Below are 9,203 nucleotides of genomic sequence, written 5' to 3' on the forward strand. Positions count from 1 at the left end.
TTGTAGATTTTAAAGTCTCTAATCTGGTGAACCCAATTGATCAAACCTCAAGTAAATTCGTTTCAAACGAGTAAACGAAAAGCACATTGAACAACCATTTGATTGTGAGTCTTATGGTATGTGTGCATGTATTATGTTTTTCTTTTACAGAAAAGAAACACAATAGTGAGGTGATTGACCATATACATACGGATGCTTAAGGCCGATAGTTGGTTATATATATACTTCGTTACTTTTACCGTAATGTTAAGTAGATATGAAAACCTCATATCTATTTAATAAGACATAAAAGTGATTTTTTGAAACGTGGAATATTTTCAAAATGAAGTAGTAAACCAAAAGCACGTCAAGATCAAGATGTTGATCGGAAGTTTCAAAGTAATGACTTTGAAGATCAAATGGGTAATATCAAGTAATGACCTTGATAATCTCTAAGAAGATTGTGAACCAGTTCACATAATACCTTCTCCTTGGGACACCATAGAGTATGGTGTAGTCAAGTATATAAACCGAACTTTATGAGATATAGTTTGAAGTTTTTCGCAATTTTGTAAGCAATTTTCTCACTAAAAGTTTAAAACCCGACTATAATAGCCTTAATGACTCCGTATAAGATATGGGTAGGGAGGGTCCCTAACTTGTCATTATTATACATTTGGGACCATAAATGTTTATGTTCAGAACCAATTTATGTATTTGTGAGGGTTATCCAAAATTAAACCACTTGGTTTTTACTCCTCCAAAACGAGAACAAAGAGTTTGTGGCTCATAATACTGTCTTTCTAGAAATATTTTCATTTTCTGGAAGACAGAGTGGGAGAAATTTTGAACTTACGGAAGTCCAAGACCCACAAACTGAGTACAATGCAAGAAGACGTTCTTTATTGAGGCTCAGTGGTGAGTACAATGCAAGAAGACGTTCTTTATTGTGGCTCAGTGGTTATAAGGAGATAATTTTGCGATAATATAACGTTACTTTTCGAAAGTGACGAATCTTCAACCCTCGTTAAAGGCTTTTCTGTAGTATGAACTCTATGTGATGGCGTGTCACCATGCAATTTGAATTGGTCTCCTTACACAAGATGTGATAAGGAAGGAAACATGAGATGTTTTCTAGACTTGATTTAGGGCGAATACTTTGAGAGGTTACCTTGATCTTGTCATAAAGGTTACATAAGATGTTTAAAATTTGGGTTGGTTATAGAGAGTTTTGTGACAACCCAAATGCCTTTATAATTTGTATGTTCTTAGCAATATAGCTTCTCATGAGGATGAGATTCGGCAAATGAATAACGAAACTTTCTCCTTGGGAGAAGTTTTGTTGATCTTGTCAATGCTAAGAAGCCTGGCATGCTTGAAAGATCCCTTTTGTGATCTATATACGTCAAAGAGTTGGAACTTTGGGTTAAATCATGTAGTCTATCAAAATGGTATTACTTGAGTGTCGAGGTACCATGATGATACATGGAGTTTAGTGGGAGCTAAAGTGAGTTTCTTAGTCTAAATATGTGCTTGACATATTAGTGACTAGAAATGTAGCTAAAGTGATGTTTCTTAGTCTAAATATGTGTTTGACATATTAGTGACTGGAAATATTCTCGGGTGAATACTTGAGAGTAGCATGGCGCATCTTAAATATCCAGATCTAATGAGATAGATATCCATGGATATTAGCATTATAGTCAAGAGACTTATGTGATAAATTTCTTGACTCGTTCAAGTTGTTGAACAATAAATATGATCTCTTGTGTTTCCGCTGCAGGATCTATTAAATATGCTAAAAGCTTCTCTTGTCGGGACTTATCATATTGAGAATATGAGAAGTCATTACCAATCATTTCCTAGTGAGTGTCACTAGATGATTATCAAGAGCATCCTTGAGTACTTGAGAAGCACTGAGGATTTACTCTTGAAGTTTGGAGGAATTTGTGAATTTTGTGCAAAAGGATTACACGGAAACATTCCTATTCTTATAAGATGTTATGGGCCACGTTAAGGAATGGTTAGCAAGTAAGAGTGTTATGTGCATAAAGAATAAAATGTATAAGAAGTTATACATGTATAAGAAGTTATACATGTATAAGAAGTTATACATATATATGAGGAGTCATACATAAAAGATGTCATATGAAGGATTTGTATAAGTGTTTTACGTATAAATCATGAACGAAAGCTAAGTACATTACAACATCCGATGTTGTATAAGAGACAGTTGATATCCGGAATTTAATGGAACTAGAGTAGTTCTGTTAGCCGAATATCGTTCCCCGAGAGACTGTGAAAACAGTGGGAGTGTTTGACTGGCTTTAGAACCAGAGTCTAAAACTTGTTTAGACATGTACTTAGAAAGGCTCTATGTGATGAAAAGATTGCATAGAACAAAGGAAAATTGCAATGGAAATTAGAGTGATGCAACTGTTGCTAATCCTCTAACCAAAGCCGTAGGCATAAGGTAGACATGATGGTTATGTCATCTCAATGTGAATTGAGGAGTATACCTTAATTGCTAAAGATCGTTATGTAAATATTGGATAGAGTATTGATATTTACATAAGTGATGATCGCATTCATTGTTAGAGTTTCTTTAAGAACTCAATTATTCAGTTTGACTGAAAACATTGAATACCTTGTTTATCTGAATAAGTTGTGGAGACAATGTTGAACACTATTCAAGTGAACAATATGAACATTGTATTTTGTCCCTAGTCACTTAATGAGGTGACGTCTCGGAGTGACTAGATTGTAAGTCGATTGATGGTTGTTCAACACCATAAGGTCATACGTGATGACTAGTCGATTACATAGGCAGAGTGTGTGACACTTTGCCGGACAAAGGACCATTTTAGAGAGTCCCTAAGTTCTATTATAGACGCCTGGTCGTGGCGGGGATCTCTAAGATGTTATAATGAGTCGATTATTTTGACTGGAGACTATTATCTGAGCAAGTGCAGTTTTCGAGTGACTTTGGTTTTTGTCCTAGGTCGTGCCGTGAAAGGAGGCCAAAAGGGCATTTACCAGGTCATGGTGATCTGTATTGTGCAATAGGATAGATATGGCATATAGAAATTGTCCACCCACGTTGGGTAACTATATCTTAAGGCCACTCGAGGAGTTAATGACTACAAATGCGTGGCCACGCTCGGAAGTAATCTGTGAGAGATTTTTCCAGTCAGGTAGTCACACTCCCGATCGAGAAAACCACTCGCGATATGTTCATGTGCAAGTGCGACCTGAAAGACACCTTGCATTGAGTGGGATATTAAAACGGACAAGAGAATTGGTAGCGCACACCTTGTGTCGGACAAGTGGGAGATTGTTGGAGTTAATGTCCTCCACAATAGTGCGTTTACATAATAAATCTCATTAATGGAATATCATCAGATATTTAATTATTTGATCCTCGTCAGTTGATTAACGTAAATCGATAACGGTTGGCTGACTAGAGTTTGACGTTATTGTCGTGAGACGGCGGTGATCAACTGACCCCTTTCGGTCACACCTAAAGGAACGAACCTTAATAGACAACTAATTAATTGTATGAGATACAATTTATTTAGTCCCTTGATTAATAGACTAAGAGGTTAGTCGATTATTTTTAGAGAGATTTCGAGTTGCGAACTCGAGGCACGACAGTTATTATTTAATTATGTGATAATTGAATAATAAATTTTGGGTGACGGGTTTTAGTTAATTAATTGTTAATTCACTAAAATTGTACTAATTGATTAATGTGATTAATATTAGTACGTAAATAATATGTGTAGTGGTACACGTATATTTACGGAGTGATTTGGACGAATTAATTATGGAAGTATTTAAACATGAAACGATGTTTAAAATAAAATTACACGTATTTGTGCGACAAATATAAGAACCAACATGGACCCGTAAATGGGCAAGTGGACCATGTAAAATAGAGTTGTGGATGATTAGGAACATAATCATTTCACCTTATTTTATATACTTCCATAAATTATCTTATAATAATTTTGCATGTGATGTAAGATTGACTAAAATAAGAAAAATCACTCCCACACTCTACCTCTCACCTACCAGGCCCCCCTTCCCTCCATATAGACTAAGATTGTTCATTTTGTTACACTAGCTCACTTCACTTTTGCATGTGAACAAATATTTAGTCTATCTCTCTAAAAATCATTACACATCTTTACTAAGAAGTTAGTAATCAAATTATATTACTAAGAAGTGTTAGTAATATTACAAATAATATCAAGGGTATAATTTTAACAAGTTTCTAGTTAAATACTTGTTAGTTTTGGGTTAAGTTCTTGGGTGCATCTTGAAGGAGTTCCTCTCTTTGAAGATTTGTTAGGAGGATCATCCTTTTATTATAAGCTGAAGAACAATCAAGGTAGGAGATCTTGATTGTGCCCATATTACCGTAAAATCAATGTAAGGAAATTGTTTTTCCTTAAACTTTCATTTTTATGCTTTTATATTTGCATGCATGTTACATAGATCACCAAAATGATAAATTATGAGATAATTTAATTTTTATTAGAGAGTCTAATATGGATCTATGATCTTTCAATTTTGCCCGAGCCTTCCGACATCACTCTGTACTTGATTGCGAGCTCGTATGTGAGGGACCACTTCAGAGGGAGGGTGGTGGGTTATGCTTCGGCGCCGTTGGCGAGTCCGGAAGCGGAGGCTAGAGCTAACGCACATGAGGCGCGGTTGTGGTTGTGGTACTTCTTGGGTGCCACATACTTTGGTGACAAGGGTGAGCGCCTGTCGACCAAGGTACTTCCTCTTCTTGCTGACCTCGACACTCTGGGTCAGTTTGACTGGGTTACGCCGGCCCTGGCGAGCTTCACCCGGTACTTGCACGCTGCGGTGCGCCCGGAGGCAGTGGGGGATGGTAGTGCCCCTGCTTTGGTTGGTGCCAGCCTCATCTTGGAGGTACAAGCGTTTTTGTAGTTTTTGTTGAGTTTGATTTTGATTTGTGGTTTTGATTTTGGCAATTTTTGAAAAATTGGCTGATTTGTGTTTGCTGTGTTCGGTTACAGGCTTGGTTGTACGCTTACTTCATCCCTCTGCGCCCGGGTACTAATGGTGGCGTCCCTTCGACCTACCCTGCTGTGAGGGCCTGGACGGTGGCTCGGAAGAAGTCGACTATGTCGACCTACTGTAGGCATCGCGTGAACGCCCTTCGAGTTGCTGACGTAAGTTTTTCTCTCTTACCCCTTTTGTTTTGTAGAAATAGATAGAGATAGGATGACTAGGTAGCTCAGAGAGCCCCTAGTTAGTTGATTAGCTCTTGTTCGAACGCAGTTTGTCGGGTGGCCTTAGGAGCACTATACAGACGTGTCGGCCGCTGTCAGGGAGCGTTTGCGACCTCGCAGTTCCCAGCGTTTGTACCTCGAGACGGCGATCAAGCCCGTTTGGTACCTGGGCAAGCATTTAGCTCGTCAGTGCTTTAATGAGACTTTCGTGGTACCGGTCGATCCGCCTAGGGTGTTGTTCCAGGAGTCGACACCCGACGAGGTTGAGGAGCACCTTCATGCTCAAGGAGGTGAGGAGCTGTTGTTGCGAGAGGCCGACTACGACACCTTTCGGTTGTCGAGGCTTGCCTGGTATCCGATCGAGGTATGTTTTTCTCTGTTCTTTGTTTTCATTGTCTCCTTTGATAGAAGGGTTCGTTATCTTTGACGTGGACCCAAATTATAGGGGGTAGATGCGCTGATGAGGACCCAGCCCCCAGTTTTCCCGGCAGAGACCACCTTTCAAGGGCCAGGGGGCGAGGAGCTACAGTTGCACCTGCCAGAGCCTGCGGTCGCTGAGGTGACCGATGCTGGCATGGAGTAGAGGTTGACTGTTCTGAGGGTGAGTTCCTGATTTGAAAGCTTTTCCTCATTTACGTTTTGCCTTGCATTGTATTGAAGGACCTTCTTGGTTGTAGGTGTCGACCGCTAGTCATCAGGCTTTGTGGCGGATGGCTAACTGGTGGAGGGCACTTGCTGGTGACCTGGCTGCGAGGGAGTCTAGGCTCGTACATGTACTTTTTATAGGTTTTCTTTTTTTTGTGTATTTTTGTGTTGCATTTCACGTTTTTAGACCTCAAAGATCTGTATTGTATTTTGCAGGGTACTGCGGATCCAGCGGAGCTTGCTCGGGTCCGTGCTGAGTTGGACACAGCCAGGTCGACGATTGAGGCCCAAGGGTTGGTGATCACCTGTCGAGACCAGGAGTTGAGGCGTCACGAGGACGGGTTACAGAGCCGAGATGCGGAGATTGCTTCCCTCAGGGCCCAGTTGGCTGTGGCGGAAAAGCTCTGCCTCACGATGGAGTACGAGACGTTGGAGAGTTCTCCGGAGAGGGGCCCGAGCAGGAGCTGGTGTCTGCCTTGGCTGCGACTCCTCATGAGATCGAGACTGGTCCGACGGGAGGCGCTGAGTAGTTGTAGTTGTCGGTCCGTGTCTTGGACTCTTGCTTGTACATATTTACATTTTGCGTGAGGCGGTTTGTATATATGTGTTTTTGGATTGTGGTTTATGTTGTGATTTTTGGTTTTTTTGTGTTGTGTTTCGGAGAAGCGCTGTCGGCTGTCAGTTCCCCTTTGCTCCGTACTAGTTCCTGCATCGTTAGTGTAGAAAACAGGCAACAGGTGGCACATATGCAAAATGTGAACACGTAAAAAGCATTTTACTGAAAATAAAATTAACCACGATGACTCGAAGTTAAGATTGAAATGATATTTTGAAAATTCCGCGACAAGTCGTCATGTTTGGACTTCTCAAAAAGAAATGATTTGAAAATTGAGCAATTAACACGTGTCTTGAATTAAATTGTATCGAAATTGCTGAAATTGATTTGTAGCTCAAAAAATTCAAACTCGAACCGTCAGAAGTGAATTTTAAAAGCAGAGAGACTTTTGCGGGTGTAATTGATTTGATTTTTGTGAGATCAAGACTCGGATTTGTGAGAGCTTGAAATTTTGAAGAAAACTGACGTCGTGTTATCAATTTTCGATTTTTGTGAAAAAAGAGAAAAAAAATTCGGAATTTCGACTGACATGGAAACGATCCGTCGCGGATCGGGGCGACTAGCCCTTCCCCCCTAAAAAAAAGAAGAGAAAAACCCGTATGTTTAAATCTGCGTCATGGAAACCGTGTCGGATTTCGTAAAACGCGAAAATAAGGAAATGTGAGTGCGAGAAAACACAAAACATCCTGGATAGGCCTGAAGAGGTGCGAGCATTCTGGCGGGAGGTTTGAGGTGTCAGGAAGAAACACAACTTGAAAGGGACAATTCAAGGTGGGAATCCTGAGAACAACCTAAAGAGGCGCGAGCCAATTGGCGATAGAAGCCAGCTCTCCCCTTTTTTCGGAAAAACGCCCTGATTGTTTTGTATAAATAGGGATGTTTGTGTTTCATTGTTTCATCATCCGAAACACGAAAAACATCTCTACAAAAATCTTTCTTCTTCTTCCACAAAATTATTCATGGATGCTTATGAAAATGTGTTGCGACAATGGTGTCGAGATTTGTCGCCTCCCGAGAAGTATCAACTCGTTTGTATGGGAGTTGGTCAATTGTTGGTGCTTCGTCAAGTCAAGGTGCAATCCTCATTTCTTGAAGCATGCTCTCGGTTTTGGGATTCGAAACATCACGTTTTCGTTTTCCCGAAAGGTGAAATTTGTCCTCTTGCCGAAGAAGTAGGAGCCATTGGTGGGTGGCCGGGTTGTGTTCCGGTGCTTTCCCCGACTCGGTCGTGTTATAAGGAGAAATTCCGTTCAATGTTGGGTTTGTCAACAAGTCAAGTCAACTTTCTCCTTGCTCCTCATGGTGTGGATATGTTGGCTCTTATCAACATTTTTTCAAACCGATTGGATGCCAATGTTTCGGAGGTGGCTAGGAGAAGGGCTCTTGCCTTTTGCCTTGTCCATGCATACCTCTTTGTTGATGCTTTGAAGAAGGAGGGGCCAAAATGCTATGGTAGCATGACCCTTGTGCACGTAATCGAGCAAATGGAGCATGGTAGAGATCCATCATGGTTGGTGATTAGCGAGATCATCCAAGCCTTGGACAAGAAGGGCTCTTGTGGTGAAGCTCCCTCGTTTGGATCTCCAAGGATCCTACAAGTGTTGCTATTGGAGAGGCTAAGGTATGTAGAGCCTCCGGTTGATACTTCTTCTTATTCCTTCCGTCACCTTACTATGAGGAAGAAGTTGTACTCGGATAGCTTCGTATCCACCGAGGCCTATTGGGCCGCAAGATTGGCGGAGGAGGGTGGTCCTCACATCTGTTGGGTGGTGCCATGGTGGCACTTGAGGTCCTTCACGGGGTTATCCGCTTCGGGTGTTAGTCCTCGTTCTTTGATGGTGGTAAGTTTGAAGCTTGCTTCCTTCATCTATCCTAAAAGGCTCATGTGGCAAATGGGGCATCAACAAAAGGTGCCCGCTCAAGGTACCCTTGTCCAAGAGAACGTTTTTCGAAACTCCGAGCTTGTGGAGTTCTTTGAAAGATGGTGGGCCACTCGGCCGCTTTGGGAGGTACCAAACCCCGTTGCCACGACATGGGTGACTCCCGCTTATATCAAGTGGTCAAGAGCTCAAACCTTGGAGGAAAGGTCCAAATCTCGTAAGGACGAGGTTGTTGACTTGAAGTATCGAGAGGTTGGCAAGGGCAACCGTGCCTTCTTTGAGGACTATGTTGATGGAGTTAGCCCGGATGTGATGAGGCCACAAAAGAGGAGAAGCTCAGGTCCCAAAGATGTAGTGGGCCGTGTATAGGCTCGTTTTGGACCGAGCAAGGGGTCTTGCAAGAGACCGGAAGCCGTCGCCGTTGTAGATCCGTTGAGGATCCGTTCCGAAGGGGAAGTCCATGCTAGGTGAGACAACAAGAAGAACAAGCGGAAGATGTACCCCGAGGGAAAAGGCAAGGGTAGAATGGAAGAATGAAGACCTCCATTACCCCCTTTATTATTATTATTATTATTATTATTATGTTGTATTAGTGTTGTGAGTTTTTATTATGTTGTACTAGCTATGTTTTGTGTGTTTTGTGCTAGTTTTATTATGTGAGGTATCTTAGTTGACACCTTAACTTTGACAAGTTGTAGACTTGTCGAGCTTCATTTGTTGTTGAATTTGTAATCCTTCTCATTATTAATTAAATAAGAGGATTGCTCGTGTCAAAAGAAATTGTGAACGCTTGTTTATTCCATCCATTTGTAGAGG

This window comes from Silene latifolia, chromosome 1 (assembly GCF_048544455.1).
Source record: "Silene latifolia isolate original U9 population chromosome 1, ASM4854445v1, whole genome shotgun sequence".
Classification (NCBI taxonomy): Eukaryota; Viridiplantae; Streptophyta; class Magnoliopsida; order Caryophyllales; family Caryophyllaceae; genus Silene; species Silene latifolia.